The 17434-nt window shown below is 35.4% G+C and overlaps 1 protein-coding gene across 12 annotated transcripts in view; it reads right to left on the minus strand.

The window, feature by feature from the left end:
• LOC149566585 (uncharacterized) overlaps positions 1–9397 on the minus strand; it is a 44365-nt gene extending 34968 nt beyond the window's left edge. For 3 of the 12 annotated variants that reach the window (XR_016362236.1, XM_089819882.1, XM_089819881.1), the window contains exons 1-2: positions 9121–9360; positions 8634–8703 (exon numbers count right to left, since the gene is read on the minus strand). The gene's annotated coding sequence lies outside the window, so the exon portion shown is untranslated. The other 9 variants (XR_016362233.1, XR_016362232.1, XR_016362234.1 and 6 more) reach the window with 7 other exon arrangements.
• Positions 9398–17434: the final 8037 nt, after the last annotated feature.

Genomic DNA, 17434 nt, shown 5'->3' on the forward strand with positions numbered 1-17434 from the left:
AATGTGTGTGTAATTGTAAGACTGAAAATTAAATACTTCTGCATCTCCATTTTGGCCTCAGTTTGACTTGTATGTTTCTGTACAGTGTATATGTGAGTGTGTGCCTCAAATAATTCACATGCATTGTACATGTTTCCACAGTTTGCATTATTGTCTACCTGAGAAGTTCCAACTACATCACAAAATTCACTTATCCTTTGTATTTTAAAGGATATGTCTATAACCTGTTCTAATGTTCCCAATTCAGCACATGCAATATACACTGCTAGAGATTGTGGAATTGGAATGTGTCTAGAGGCTTTTTGATAGATCTATTATATTCCGAAATCATTGTATGCCCTAAGACATAATTTCTTTGAGCCATTGAATTAAAAAGCTCACATGCCTTGTGTCTGCTTTGAGAGATGTTCATGCCCTGTTCCAAAACTCTCATTTTGGCACAGACAAGGAGGATGCTGGGAAGGGTTCTGAAATCTTTACACCTGCCAGCAACACTTTCTCAATTATATAAGTGCACATGCATATGTGCCCGCATCTGTCTGTATTTTCAACAGATCTATGTTGTGCATATCCTTCAATCCTGGATTGCCATGAGACCACATTTTTTTAAGGTAAATCAGATTACATGTCATGACCGCATCTCTTTCAAGCATCTGGGTTAATGAATTTGACTCAAGAACTTCATAGTTGAATCCTGATAGCAATATCACAATTTGACTTGCTGTGGAAAATATCTCCTACTTATCAATTGATGAGCTTAAGTGGCTTTCTAACGAATGGTTCAAATGGCACCACACTTAGTGAAGGTTTGGAAAATGAAGTTGCAAGCCGAGTGGGTTTAAGCACGGACGAAACTCTTTAAGCACGCTCAAGCTGTAGCAGTACTAGGATAGGTGACCTCCTAGGAAGTCCCGGTGCTTTGCCCCTAAGAGCATCACCTATATCCAATGAGTGCTAGGTGCTCCATTCATTCTCATGAGAAATGAGTTCGTGTGAACCACTACTTGTGAAACATGGATCAATGAGTTTGACTAAAAAACCACAGAGTTGAATCCTGATTGCAATATCACAATTTTGTCAAACAGTTCACATGCCTTGTCTATGCTTCGATTTTGAAACCATGTCTACCAGGACAACTGCAACTACAACATCTGAAATAATTCCTTTATGTTTTAATCAATGTCCATGCCCTATATCAAAGCTCCCATTCTGGCATAGGAAGTTAGGATTCTGGCAAAATGTTGTAGAATCTAGTTTTACACCTGACAACTGCGTTTGCTTGAATACAAGCACACACACACACATGTGCATATGCACATATACATACACGCTTGCCCACACATATGCATGCACACAAATGCCATACATGTGTATTGCATACTATGTATGAAAGCATAAATGCACACACACACACACACACACACACACATATATGTACATATATGCCTATATAAAGAAGCATGGTATACATATGTAAATGCATATACGTACACGCAAATGTTATACATATGTGCATACATACATATATCTATGTATATTAGCATGAATGCACATAGTATAAACATGCATAATATACATAAATACATGTATGTGCATGTGTATATCTGACTTGTTGTTGTTGTTGTTGTTATTGTTATGCCATAGGTGTATTAATGTTTTAGTCCAAATAACATATGTTTTGCCTTTTTGGCCTTTTCAGTGGTCTATTTTAGGTTGCCAGGTTGGATTGATTAAAATAGACCCAAAAAAACTTTTAAAAAGTCAAAAAATAAAATAAATTAAAAAATTGGCCAAATTCGTGCCAGGTTCATCTGACAAATTTAGGAAGACTTTGAAGGTCTGCAGAAGACTTTTGCAAGAGTATGAAGGACCGGACTTTTGGAAGAACTGGACCAGACTTTGGGGTTGCCAGGAAAAAATTTGGTAACATAGGTTATGGAAGGGGTGGTGATGTCAGGCTGTGATGGTGGAGTTGCTGAATGTGGACATGCGCAGCCCGGTTGAGGAAGAGGTGCTTTCAGGACGGATCATGCAGGGCGTGGTTGAGGAAGCAATGCTCACCAAACTGCCAGGGTGTAATGTTTCCGGTTTTTATGTTTTGTCACTGAATTTTGGTATAGGGTTGTTGCTTTTTTATTCTCTATTCTTCAATGGTTGCAATCTGTAGTATGTGCACCCATCATTTCAGATGTTTGGTAGTTCAATGTGTTCTGGGGGAGGGTGTTGCAGTGAAAATTGAAGTGATAATATTGCAGGGGGCTGCTTAGTAGGGTCTGTATAGTGCTGTGTACATTATATAATTATACGCTTTTGGAAGACTTTTTTATCTTAAGTTTTTGATAACTTTTATTCTTAATAATAAATTAAAAAAATTTACTAACAAAAAATTAGTAATAATAATGCAGTCTTAAAAGTTTCTTATGCTCGAAATATAAAAATATAATGCTTTGTAGTAGAAATATTAAAAGTAAAAACAAGCATATATCAAAAGTGTTTGTCTGTCACTGTCCTCCAGCCATTTGTAATGGGTTTCAGGAGCCCTTCAAAACCCGCTTTACCCTTAATGAAAAATGAAGATTATATTAGAATTAAAAACGAAGATTATATTAGAACATAATAATATAATCGTATCATAAAATAATCGTGCCTTCAAAAATAGCTTAATATTAATTACAATATCATTCTACAATAATGATTTAATATTCATTACAATATAATAATATAATAATGCCTTTAGTGGGATATGATATCTTTTCACATGCCTTTCCTATGATTCCACATTTTGCATGTATATCTACTAGGGCAATTGCAACTTATTGATATATATATGTGCTTTCAACAATCCTATTTTGTGCATATTCGGCAATCATGCAATGCCATGACCACATTTCTTTCAGGCATTTGCCAAACAGTTCATGTGCCTTGTCATCCAAGCATGTCAACCGTGGCAATTGCACCTAAAACATCAGATGAAAATCATTTATGCTTTTAAGAATATACATAATTAATACCACAGATACCATATTTGCACAGGCAGCAAAAATACTGGCAAAGATTGTGGAATTTAACTTTACACCTGCCAATTTGATTTGACACGCACATGAGCACACACATCCTATATATATGTAAATGCATATAAACATATGTACATATGTATGTATATATAAATGCACATATATACATACATATAGATATATATATACATATATATATATATATATGTACATATGTATGTATATATAAATGCACATATATACATACATATAGATATATATATACATACATACATACATATATATATATATATATATATATATATATATACAATATGCAATCCCATATACATATATACATTTCAAAATACATATGTCTGTTGTGCATACCTGTTTGAACATACATATCGATTCTGTGCATATCCTATGATCATGGCACGCCATGAAACCACATTTGATAGAGGCGGTCTATTAAACATGGTAGACATGCATGCACATACGCAAACATAGATATGCACATACACTATTGCACATTGGGGTTTTGGGTTTTGATATACATAGATAGATATGTGCATGAATTGTGTATGCTTCCACACTTAGCATGCATGTCTACCAAGCTAATGGCAACAACATCCAACAACATTTCTCTATCATTTATGCTTGAAAGATGTCTGTACCCCATTCCAAAGGTCCCACTAGGCACAGACGGGGATGTTGGCAAAGGTTGTTAAAACTTTAGACCTGATAACTCATTCTCTCTAATATAAATATTCGGACACTTATGTGCATACATGTGTGTATACATGTGTGCGTGTATGTGTGCAGATATTTTCAACAAATCAACATGCATATCCTGTAATACTGGCTTGGCATAAGACTACATTTCATTGAGGCAGTCAATAAAACAGTTCAAATACATGTGTCTACATGTGTGCATGTATGTGAGCAGATATTTTCAACAGATCAATGTGCATATCCTGCAATACTGGCTTGCCATAAGACGACATTTCATTAAGGCAGTCAATAAAACAGTTCAAATGCCTTGCCTATGATTCCACATTTTGCGTGCATGTCTACCAGGGCAGTTGCAACTTAAACATATACATTCCCTCAATATATCTATTCTGTGCATATCCAGCAACCATGGCATTTGATGATCACATTACGTTCAGGCATTCTGTCAAACAGTTCACATGACTTATCTATGCTTCCATTTGCAAGCATGTCTCCAAAGGCAAATGCAGCTACACCATCTGACAAAACCCTTTATTTATGCTTTGATGGATGTCCATACCTTATCCCAAAGCTCTCATTTAGCAGTTACGAGATGATCAAATGAGAGGAAACAGTTGAGAGCTTAGATTGACACAATTTTCAGATGATCATACAAATTGAAATGGGCGTGTGAGTAGAAAGAAACTAGAAAGACATTGAGTACAGATGAAGGTATGGGATCAAGGTTGCACGGGGACAAGGGTACTTGGATACTCAGGTTACTGGCACGGATGTGGGTAAGACTTTTTTTTTCAAAGTAGGGGACAGGAGCACTTGGGTATATCGAAGTTCTTTACAATATTATTTAATATTTATAGAAAATCTGAAATTATGAGTCATGACAACGGTTTTTCAAAACAAGAATAGTGGTGAAGTTTCCAAATGTAATGTATTATTTTCAGTTTCAGATTTGCAATATATTTGTAATAATAGTATATGATAAATGTTTAGATGCATAACATAAAAGGCAGCCTTCAAACATGAACAAGACCATAAATCATATAACAATGATATACTGCAACTAATGAACTTGAGTAAGTAGATTTCCACAATTTATGAAATCAATTGCTATTATTTCTGGATTTGATTGTGCAACTCTTTTTGCATCAACATTTTGGATCACACGCTATGATCCATTATTCACTTACTCCTTATGCTCTATTTTACTCATACTGATGATGCATTAGAATGTGATCCGAAACGTTGATCCAAAAAAAGTTACACAAATGAATCCAGAAATAGTATCACTTGAAATGATAAACTTCTGACCTGAACAGTAATAAAGTTTCCTGCTAATCAGTATTGTATCAAAATTTCAAACTGATTACATATTGATATTGAATTGAGCTTGATAACAACAAGATGATATGCAAACAAAAAGCAGAAATCTTAATCACGGTCCTTAGCTATTAAGCTCTCCACTAAGTCCCCAGCACTTGAGTATGTGGATACATTTACTAGGGGTGTGGGTACGCATACCCATGCAACCTAATATGAAATGGATGATTTTGGAGTACTCAGTACATACACACAGCATTCAGTATGGGCAACGTCTATACAGCCATGAAAATGCACTTCCATACGAAGGAGAGCACTTAATTAATTTTTTAAAAAGTTAGAAAAAGCAATGTAACGGAAGTGCATTTCGTGGCTGTATAGCCACGGGCTTCAGTATGCACATATCATCATTCGAGATCAAATGGCTGTGTCGGATTATACACACAGTGAACAATAACGAAGGGAATCGAGCATACAAAGGAGGTGCCAAGGCTCACACTTGTTGAGGTCCACTTCAGCAATGGCCCTTCATGTGAAACTGTTGTCTAAATTTTAAAACCTTTGTCATGAGATAACGTGTGATGTGCTCTTCATCAGTGGGATGGAACCTGAATCCAGGAGGCAGCTGTGCATCACCCTTATCATGACTGTAACCAAAGTTAAGAGCCTGAATTATTGAATTTTCTTCCCAATCTGCTCACAAAAACACAGAAAAACAAATGGATTGTTTCAACTGTCCTCCATTATATAGGCTAAGGCAGCCCTTCCCAATTTGCCAGATGCCCACTTAGCCTTTTGCAAAATCTGATATGTGGGTTGCGGGGAGATGTCGTGTTGACTTCTTATATGGGTGTTAGGAGAGGTTGGAAAACGGGATGGGACGGGATGTGTGGAAAGGCGCAGATCAGAGATGAATACGGATGGATCCTATTACCAGTCTGAAATGAATTCCCTCAGCCTGGTGTGTACATGTGTAAGAAAAACATTACCATAGACAGGCTTGCTTGGTGTTGAAAGAGCATGTGTGTATATCATTATCATTAAAGGAGGGGAAGGGTAGGTTTTGATTTTGTGTATGTGTGGGGGGGGAAGGGGGTTATTAAAAGCTCCTCCTATGATGTATATGTGTGTGTTGTCAGTAATGGTAGAAAGTAAGTGAATGCAAAATTAGGTCACAAGGAACAGAAAGGAGTTTTGTGGGGCTGTAGCTAAGATCAATAGAGGATCATTTGGATTGTGTGCTGCATTATCATATGATGGGCATGAACAGGCCTAGGCCTAGTTATTATTTATGATCATGGTATAGTCTGCCTCTGCACAGTATAGGATGGTATAGTACTGCCTATACTACTACTGACTGACCTAGCCTCCTGCTGCTCCTGCTGGTCACTAATGTGGTTATATGTAAGCCACTTAAACTACACTGTGTAGACAAGACCCTGCCTTTTCCTTTTCCCTTTCTTCCTTCTCCACTGAAAAAGATCAGGTTATATGTAGGGCACTTGTACTAAACTGTGTATACAAGACCCTTCCTTTTCCTTTTCCCTTTCTTCCCTCTCCACTGAAAAAGATCACCACATAGACATAGATCACAAGGGCACAACAAGAGACAAAATATATGTTCACTCCTAAATCCTAAATGAATGAATGAATGGAAAAACTAGGTGGCGTCATAAGTTATAACACAATGAATCAAAATTTAATGACTATTAGTTTCCCTTCCATTCCCCCCAACCCAACAAAAGCTTCCATTGTGTAGCCCCTTGATTTCTATATATTATTAATATATGGGCTTGCAGCGTTGAGATTGTTGGCAGAGATTGTGGAATTTACCTTCACATAAAATGAAAGCATGATAACAGAGATTGTGGAAATTAGCTTCACATCTACCAATTTCATTCGCTTGAATATAATTATAAACACACAAATTCTAAATATGTGTGCATACATATATGTATATATCTATGTATGTATCTATGTATGTATGCACATATGTATACATAGATGCAACACACATGCCCGTATAGATCTATATACGTACATGTGTGTGTAGTACATGCATGTATCCATTATATATCCATTTTGTGCATATCCTACAATTATGGCATCCTATAAAACCACATTTCTTTGAGGCATTCCATTAAAAATGGTATCCATGCATATACATACACACACACCCATATACATACATTTACATATTATATATATACGTACATAAAAAAACATGCATACACACACATATATATACACACACATACATGCCATGTGTATTCTTCCACAAGGCTAATGGCAACTGCAACATCCAACAAAATTTCTTTATCATTTATGCCGTAAGGGACATCCATACTCAAACTAAAGCTCCCATTTTGGCACACAGATAGGGAGGATGCTCTCAAAGGTTGTGACATATTTAGACCTCCCAAGTCATTCTGCAATATAAATATACCTAGGTTGCATGGGTACACATACCCAAATACTGGGTGCAGGTACCCCAAGTACTCGGTGGAGAGCATCATAGCTAAGGACCTTGATCAAGATTTCTGATTTTGTTTCGGCTTTTTGTTTTCGCATCAGCTTTTTGTTTACCAAGCTTAATACAATGCACAAGCCTCTCATGTGGGAGCTCTTGGGAAGTTAAATAATAATAATAATAAATTTCAACAAATAATAATTAATCAAGGCTTCGGCCCATTACATACACATTTGTCTGTTGTGAATGCACGTTTGCCCATATATATCCATTTCTTTGAGGCATTTGTTAAACATGATATACATATATACATGCACATACATATATGCATGCACACACAGACATGCATGCACAAAAAAAAACCCTCACTGAAAACCTAGCAAGTGGCATACATGAAGAGTCTACACAAATTGTGTCGTACTATCAACAAAGCAAATGAGAAAATAATGGGCAGAATTTGAGTATCACATAACCTTACCAAAGCAGCATTTATTTTTAAAATGAGATGACGCAAAGCCAATCTCTCTATAGCTGCTTCTCAAATCTATTCACAAAAATTTAGTAGTAGATCTAGAAATATTGGGATTTTAGAGCTACTAGATTTTTGCGCTCGAGAGATGATTTTTACAGCCTCTTAATGAAAATATTGGATGTCAGTTAAAATTTGTCTCCGGGCATAAGTTAAGATTGTTGCAAACTGCCTGAAAGATGTTTTTCCTAGTGTCAGAAATATAGCAAGGTGTTAGTTACTGTTAAAAGTTAGAAAAACGTGATGCCATTTCTGGTTTCTTGCCAAGAGGGATGGTAATGTGCAACATGCTAGTTGTAACAGTAATATTGAACATTCTGATATATATATTCCAATAATAAGCAATTTAAATTTATTTGTAACAACTTTTAGATATTAACGACCACTGGGTAAGAAAAATTTCGTTTGTTTCGCCATTTTAACTTATTCTGAAATCAACTGCATAAATAGAATTATTAGGGTCATGAACTATATTGAGAAAATAAATAGAATAAATGCATCATGCGAATTATGAATGGCAAAGGAGATGAATTTGTTCAAATACTGTCAAACTTCATAGCCTAAGTAAGGATTCACAAGAAATCCTTACCTGTCACTCAGGAGCGCTGCGCCAGCCGTACTCCTCTTGAGTTACTATTCTAAGCAGCACGACCATAACCCTAACAACGCCCAAAAAAAATTGTTTGTAATAGTCGCCCTTCTATGTTGGAAAAAAAAACTAAATTTGAAATAATAAAAATTAAACACAAATTTAATGCTTGTTTCATAGGAAGAGCATTTCAAAACTGAAACAAATAATAAACACTGATTAAACACAAATCAATGTCTAAGTTACATGAGTAAAATCCTTAATTGAGAAAATTATGTGAATCGACGTCCACTTAAAAAGCAAAATTCATCCATGTCATAAGAAAAGGGTTTTAATTAAAGAAAGGATTAACAGCAAAAATTCCCCCAGAGAAACAGATAAAAGGAAATAGAGGTTTATCAGCTAAATTGTGGCGTAAAGAGAGGGTTTGAATTTAAATAGCGAACAGCGAGACGGCGAATCATAGAAATACAAATAAATCCCACACATTTTGAGTTGCCTGCAGTGTGCATCAATCTCGTCCAGCGCGATGAAAGCGGTAAACTAGTATAAAATTGATGCAGACACATGCTACTTCTACTGGCATGTAAAACCCCGTACGATGCATACTCCAGCTGTCGAGCTCATACGATAGCCATTTCGATACGATGGGGCCAGTGGAGACAGGTGTTGGTTTAAGGGCAACGGCATTAATGGGGGAGAGTTTAGTGTAATGGGTTACGGATTAATGACTAATGGGTGTAGTTTTTAATAATTCCGGGAAGCTTAGATGATACGTTAACAACACTACCTAATGGAAGTAATTATGCACAATTTATATTGTATTGTGAAAAGTTAAGAAATCTGAGATCAATATTATCGTAGGAGATGGGCCATGGGGACATTCTAGTTGAACTGTGGGGAGATATGTAGATCACCACATGTAACATTAGTGAGATAGCAGTGAATGTAGCAACTTTGTGTGAAGTTGGGTCATGGGGACATACTAGTTGGTCCATGGGGAGGATATGTAGATTACCACATGAACATTACTGAGATAGTAGTGAATGTAGCAACTTTGTGTGAAGTAGAGTTCTATTTCTCTAGCTAGGTGTTTGTGGTTTACTTATAATTGTTGTTATAATTTTTGTCAATAGAAATTTGTTGTTATGAATATATTTTGAAGCATGAGAGCATATCCTATGCAATTGATTCTATTAAAGACTCGATAGTTATTTCTTTTGTGCTTACACTACTTGGAGCCTTCCTCATTGATGCATAATTGAGACACTTTAAAATCTTTTTTTACCTTTTCCTACATTTAAATAAAAATACTTATATGATTGGGGTTCCCCCCGTAGTGTGATGGTAAATGTCACAAGCCTTAGTTGATTAAGGTCTTGGGTTTGAAACACTTGTTGTTCCCACCACCGTGCTCATTGTTGATTATGCTCGCTACGTCTACTTGGTGTTGGTTCACGTGCTTCTTCCTTGGGGTTTGTGCATCCATGCAGTTGTTACCGTCGTCTTGTTTTCGGGAGTTATAAGGGGAGTTGCCATGGAGTGATAAGGGATTGGAAGGTATAAGGATATATGATTGGAGCGATAAGGGGATTGGTGATCCTGGCATTGTTGACTCTAAGCTAATGTGATTTCAAGGTTGAATGTGAAGTTAGGTGTATTTAGAGCTAAATATTAGAGGTGTTAATACCTCGGAATTACCACTGGATGGGGCCCCCAACTATGGCTCCACTGGTTCATAGCTCTAGTCAAAAGTAATTACCAATCAAAAAAAAAATTACTTATATGATTAAATCAAATTAAATCTTATTAAAAAAGAACATCTATCAAGACAAATTGTTTATGTATTTTTTATTATTAGTTCATGTCTTTGGCTTGGGGAGCATATTTATAAATATTTGGAGATATACTAATGTTTATAAAAGTTCTATCAATTTGAATATTTTTATAAATTAAAAAATGCCTTTTTTTAAGAATTATATTGGTCTATGATTAAAAAGGCAATGAAACATATACATTTCTATTTTAAAAAATTAAGAAATTTATCATTGTTGTTCATGTACTTGTTTTTAATAGTATCATTAACACAATTAAATGTTATTAAATGAGAATGTTTTTGATATTTTCATAAAACACATTTCTTACCATGAGACTCACGTATCTAAATTAAAGAGACTTGTACAAAAATCTCCTCCCAGTGACCGAACTACTGGAGTTGATCTTCCATCAACACATCATCTATCAATCTTTCATGCAGGTGAAAATTGCTTCATTTTGACATAATTTAATTTTTTATTTCAATTTTTTGTTTCTAGTCTAATTTTCTCCACGTCTGTCAATGCTCCCTAAAGATCTCATTTTTTTAAGGCTAAAATCACAAGGAAAATTCATAAATTTGTGTGTTGAGTAAATTTTCTTAGTGGGTATGTTTCTTCTCCATTTTTAATTGATAGAATGTAGAATCTAATTCTGTTTTCTATACTTTCCAATCGCTTTGGACTAGATCCATTTCAGTTTTGTGATTTTTCAATTGCTTTCTAATTGTTTCATTTCATTTGTTTGAGATTTTTAAACCCTTTGTTAATACCCATTTAGGAAATGCCCTTTAAAATACTAATATTTTCAAAAGTCGAGCTCAAAAACCCTAGATGATAACCCACGATTTGTGAAATATAGAGGCTTGCACGACTAAAAACCTTAGTGTCTGCAAAATCTATGCAAGAAATAACTCAGGATTTTACAAACCCTTTGCACTACCAAACAATGTGAACAGACCCATGATTTTATGAATCCCTGAAAAAAATCATGCAACAAAAGAACAACCAAACAATGTGCCAAAACAGTTAGCACAATTCGGAGACAAAAAAACTACACAATTTTAAGGGAAAGAAGACCCTCTACAATAGAAAAATTATGTGCTTGGATACCACAAAATGGTAATTGATTAATTACCCTGCAATACCCTCAAATAAAAACTAGGGAATTAATTATTTTTCTCTCTGTAGACAAAGCTAGAAAATTAAATTCATGCTTGTGACGAGGACAAATGAGGAAGTATTCAAAGAGGATTTATATCACCTTAGTCTGTCACAATAGATTGGTGTTTAATAATTTAAAATTAAGTTGGGGCTTATTTATTTATTTTTGGCTCATGTAGAACATGCTCCTCTAACAAAAAAAATTGGTTCTTCTTTATCGTGTGGCCTCCATTATTGTGAGAAATAGCCTATGTACACTACAGTTTATTATCTTCAACTACCCACCACATCATTAATGTGTTCTACCTAAAAGGTGGAAAAAATTATTGGATGTAGAAGATAAGAAAAACACATCAGTACTTTCATCAAATTTCACTAATTTTCTATTGTGGCTCCTCTCCCCTAAGTTGATAAGGATAAATGTCTCTTTCTCATTAACATTTGTTGGCTTTGCCAAGTATCCCCTTCTCCATCTCTTATCTTCCCATTTTTAGCCCACATGAGCTCTTGAACAACCTCCTTCATGGAAGGCACCTCTGCGCATCCACTTTTAAACAAGCTTCTACTAAATTAGTTGCATTTGTCATGGACTCAATCTCATCCATTCCCATTAAGTGAGGATCAAATATTTGATGGAGGACACCTGACCTTTTTTAGACAAGAACAAGGCCATCAAATTACATTGCTCTTTTTCTTTGTTTATAGATGGAGGTTTTATACTGGTTAAGAGCTCCAACATTACTACTCCAAAGTTATAGACGTCTCATTTGTGTGTGAACGGTGACAATGTAGTGTGGGTACAAATATCCAAATGTCCCCTTCACTCCTATAGCCAAATAAGTATTGTCAATTGGCATTAGACAAGACAATCCAAAGTCCAATGACATTGGAGAGCATGTGGAATCAAGTAAAATGTTTGCAAATTTAATATCTCTCTACACAATTGGAACTTATGCAGAGGAATGTAGATAAACCAGAGTTTTTGTTGTGTCTATTGTGATATGTAACCTTGTATTTTATGTCAAGCATTCCATTTCATCCTTTCCATGGATATGATCGAATAGTGTTCCATTGGAGATGTATTCATGGACCAATAAAGGGATTTGAGTTTCCAAGCAACAACCCAAAACTTTTATAACGTTTATATGACCAGTCTGGGATAGGATTATGACTTTGTTGATAAATTGATTGATTTTTTCCTCACCCACTTCTTTACATCTTTTTGTGACCACCATTCTACCTTCTGCTAGTTTGCCTTAGTAAACATAACCAAGGTCCAAAACCTCCAACTCCTATTTTAAGGTCATTGGAGAAAATATTGATTGCCTCTATGGGCTCTGCTTCTAAGAATAGGGGTGAATGAGTCTGTCTCAAAAAGCTATAGAGTTGAATCTTGACAGCAATATCACAATTGAACGTCGTGTTAAGCATGTTATAAATACAACTTTTCCTCATTTGAGCTATCAATACCAAAAAATGCAGGTTTTGTGTAGCTATTTAGCTAAATAATACTTTCATAGTTATTCCTTAAACAATCAATATTAGTATAATACATTGTGTTAGGATTAACCACAGACAAAAATAATAATTACATGCAAATATAACCAATATCAAAAAATAATAAATTGCACAAAAGAGAACACAAAACACCAAGATTTAATGTGGTTCACCTAATCCCTGGACTATGTCCACCAAACAGTGAGTCTAATATTATTTCTATCCAATGATTACAACCTGATTACAATCTGTAATCCCTTATAGCTCAATATTGCCACAAGAATAAATTATCACATCACACATTATGAAATCCCTAACCCTAAGCCTTTTTACACAAGATTTTTGCCACTTTAGGGTTATAATTAATTACAATATGTTGGCCCAACATTATGATAAAATAAGGCTCAAGATTGTTTTCCCACATAATTATGAAAAGTGTATAGAACATTCATGATTAGTCACCGCATATCAACAATCTTCACTCGGGGACTAATCGAGCTTCACACTAGACAACAATAGTCTCCCACTTGGAGACTAATCCTGAAGCAATATTGTTACCGCATGGGGCTCCCACTAGATCAAACCACCCTAGACTCTGTTGTTCTTCTATTCTGTTCAATCTAGAAGACCGACTGAGGTTGAAGAGGAGTTTAGCTTCTCCCTTATCACAACCTTTGTAAACATATCTATTGGGTTGTCATTTGTATGTATCTCATCTAGCTTTAACTATCTATCATCCAAAACTGACTTAATGAAATGATACCACAACTGAAGGTGTTTTGTCTTTGAATGCAAAGCAGATTTTTTTGCAAGATGAATGGCACTCTAACTATTTGTAAAAAAATAATTATCCCTTTGAGGGTATCCCAATTCTTTCAAGAGGAACTAAATCCATATCATCTCCTTGGTTGTCTCTATAGCAGCAACATACTCTGCCTTTGTAGTGGATAAAGCATTAACCTTCTGCAATTGAGAAACCCAGCTCACTATTGCCCCACCAATAGTAAATAAATAATCTGTAGTAATCCACCTAGTATTAATATCCCCTACCAAATTTGAGTCAACATAGCCCTGTAAGTTAGTAGCAAAGCCCCCAAAGTGTAAACACTTACTGGATGTTCCTCTCAAATATCTAAGAATCTGTTTGACTGCATTCCAATGCTCAATTCCTGAATGACTCATATACCTGCTAACGACTCCCACTGCATGTGCAATATTTGGCTTTGTGTATACCATAGCATACATCAAGCCTCCTACAACTGAAGCATAAGGTACCTTAGACATCTTATCCTTCTTTTCTTATATCTTTGGACACATCTCCTTAGTCAACTTCAAATGACCGGGTAAAGGTGTGCTAACAGCTTTAGCATTCTCCACAGAGAAACTTTGCAACACCTTCACAATATAATCAACCTAAGATAATGTCAATTTTTGTGTTCTTCCTACCTCTATAAATTTTCATACAAAGGATTTGTTTAGTTGCCGCCAAATCCTTTATAGCAAATAAACGTGTTAACTATTCTTTTAACCCCTTAATGTGATCCATATTAGACCCAGCTACAAGCATATCATCAACATACAAACATAAGATAATGTAGCTATCATCATCAAACCTCTTAAAATAAACACAATGATATGAATGACACCTATTGTATCCATGCTCGTGCATAAAACTATCAAATTTTAGATACCATTATCGAGGTGCTTGCTTTGTAAAGTCCCCATCTTTTTAGCATCTCAGTGGAGTTCTTAGCCTTTACATTCTACGAAGGCTAAGTGGAGAAGTAAGGAGAAATTGATTAAATTAATTTCTTATTAAGTCATTAAATAAATTAAAATTAAGAGGTGACTCTACATTTAATTAATTTAATTTTCTAGAAGCACAATTAATTATTGTATTGCAAGGGAGAAGCTTCTAAAGAGTGCATTTTCTAGAAATACAACTAATTATTGTATTGGAAAGGGGGGAGCTTCTAGAGAATGCAATTAAATAATATTTTATTTCCTTCTAGAAGCGTGAAGGAAAAGAATAAATAGAGGTGAGAGCTTCATTGTTAATCATCTGATTATTGTGAATTGCATTTGATATAAACTTGGGAGAAGAAACTAAGGTTTCTGATTTCAGTCAACCATTGGAGAATGCCAACTCTTTAATGTTGCAACCATTTGAGGTGGTGAAATATCCACTAAATTTGGCTTTCAGGAGAGCTTCATTCTAGAGTTCTATTTGTGCTTAACTTGGAGAATACATTTTGGTTGCTACAGTATGCATGCATGATGTTGTGCTACAGTATTTATGTTTGATTCATCTCCATTCTTGGGCATCACTATTATCAGTTTCCTCTTGCAACTATTAGTAGTTAGCATTATAATTTTTAGGCATATGTTTTTTTGTGAAAATTCAAAATCAGATTTTGGCATTACTGTAGTCATTGTTGCAAGCCCATTTGTCTTGTCAAACTCATAGAAATATTGTACATGAGAATGAATTCAATAAAGGAGATACATGTTGCTTACCATTTGTTTGATGAAATGTCCATCTAATAGCATAAATGATCAGCATAATAGTTGTGTGTCAATTATTTGTCAAAATGTTAGTTGGTTGTAGGTATGCATTCCATATCTAGTTTCCATGTATAATCATTAAAAGTACCAAAAGAACAGCACTTGCATATTAGTTCATTGTAAGAGGCATTGTAATATCATTTATGAACATTCTAAATTTCTTAGCATTGAAAGGCAACATACAAGTGTTTGACAATATTCCTTGAGCTAAAATTAGTTAGTTTGGGAAAGGGATATTACATTGGTATCAGAGCTAAATTCTGCCATCCTGAGGGTTTAGCAATCACAAGCCACCTGGGGTTGGCTCTCATAGATTTTTCACTATCAAGCGAGCTTTGTTTGATAGGGAACAAGATTTTGATAGGCAGCCAGACACCATGGGTGATAGGCAAGAGCGTAGCCCACCAAGAGACAATTGGAATGAGGATTAGGAAATAAGGGAAATTTTTAAAGCAATGGTTATAGGACAAGAGCGAATGGCTCAAGCTTTGCAGACACTCACCACCATGGTTGAGCGCATGTACCCACAAGACAGATAGAATCGGGAACAAGGGGATAACATGAGTGCAGTGGGATTGCCTAGAGCTCATTAAACTCATTCCAGAACAATAGACAAGCCTATACGTCCTACCTTTGTTAGAGAGGAACTAGTACAAGAGCCAGTAGAGGAAGTTGAGGACGAAACATTTGTAGATATCCTTATGGCTACAAATGATGAATGAGAATTATTGGCACTACAAGTTCGAGAGAGGATAACCTTTGAATGCTTTGTAAATCAAAAGAGAGAACATTATAGGTCACTCGGATAGGATAGGAGGCCTAGGGGTCAAAATAGTGAACTAAAGAGGGCTATAGGCAAGCTTACCATGCATACATTTGATGGGAGTGGTAAGATGATAGCTCAAGCTTGGATTCATAAGCTTGACACATTCTTGGCACTGAGGCCAATGACAGAGATTGAAGCTATCAAATATGCTACTTTACATTTGGAGGGAGTAGCACATGATTGGTGGTGACATGATATGGTAACACTTCAGTATAATCAAGTGACAAAGTACCAGGGTTTTGTGGATAGGTTGGTTGAAAGATTTGACAAGAAATATCTAAAGGTTTACTTTCGGGAATTAGCACAACTAAAATAAACAAGCAAGTTGGAGTATTTCATTGGTGAATTTCAGCAGTTAGTAGTCTTGGTGTCAAATATTTTAGAGCATAGATTGATAGTTCTTTTCATTGAGGGCCTATCCAAACCACTGAGAGGTTGGATAAGGGCATTTGATCCCATTTCTTTACAAAAAGCTATGAAAAAGGCAGGAAGTATGGAACATGTAGTCCTAACAAACAAATTTCAATCCAAAGGAGCATCTTCTAGTAAGAATAACAAACCATTTTATTAAAAAAATAGAGTGGACTAGTTTTAAAAATGATTATAAATATAAAACTCCAACACCTTTTGACAGGGAAACATTAAATGATTTGAGGAAGAGAAAATTATGTTTCTACTGTAAGGGACCCTATGATGCAAACCATGATTGTCCTCTTAGACCAAAAGGCAAAGCTAACAGAGTTATGTGTGGTAGGCCAGCACTAGGGAAAATAATAATAAAGAATTAATAATTTATAATGAAGTTTGGCTAGTCTATACGTGTCAATTTGAGAGCGTAAGTTTGTGAAAGGTGTCTAAGCAATATGCTATCAAGGGATGGTAGTTGTGAGATGAGGGTTTATGAATGTAGCTACAAAATGTGAAATTGAATCTAT

The sequence above is a fragment of the Cupressus sempervirens genome, chromosome 3 (assembly GCF_028749045.1).
Source record: "Cupressus sempervirens isolate cs-2001-9-10 chromosome 3, ASM2874904v1, whole genome shotgun sequence".
Classification (NCBI taxonomy): domain Eukaryota; kingdom Viridiplantae; phylum Streptophyta; class Pinopsida; order Cupressales; family Cupressaceae; genus Cupressus; species Cupressus sempervirens.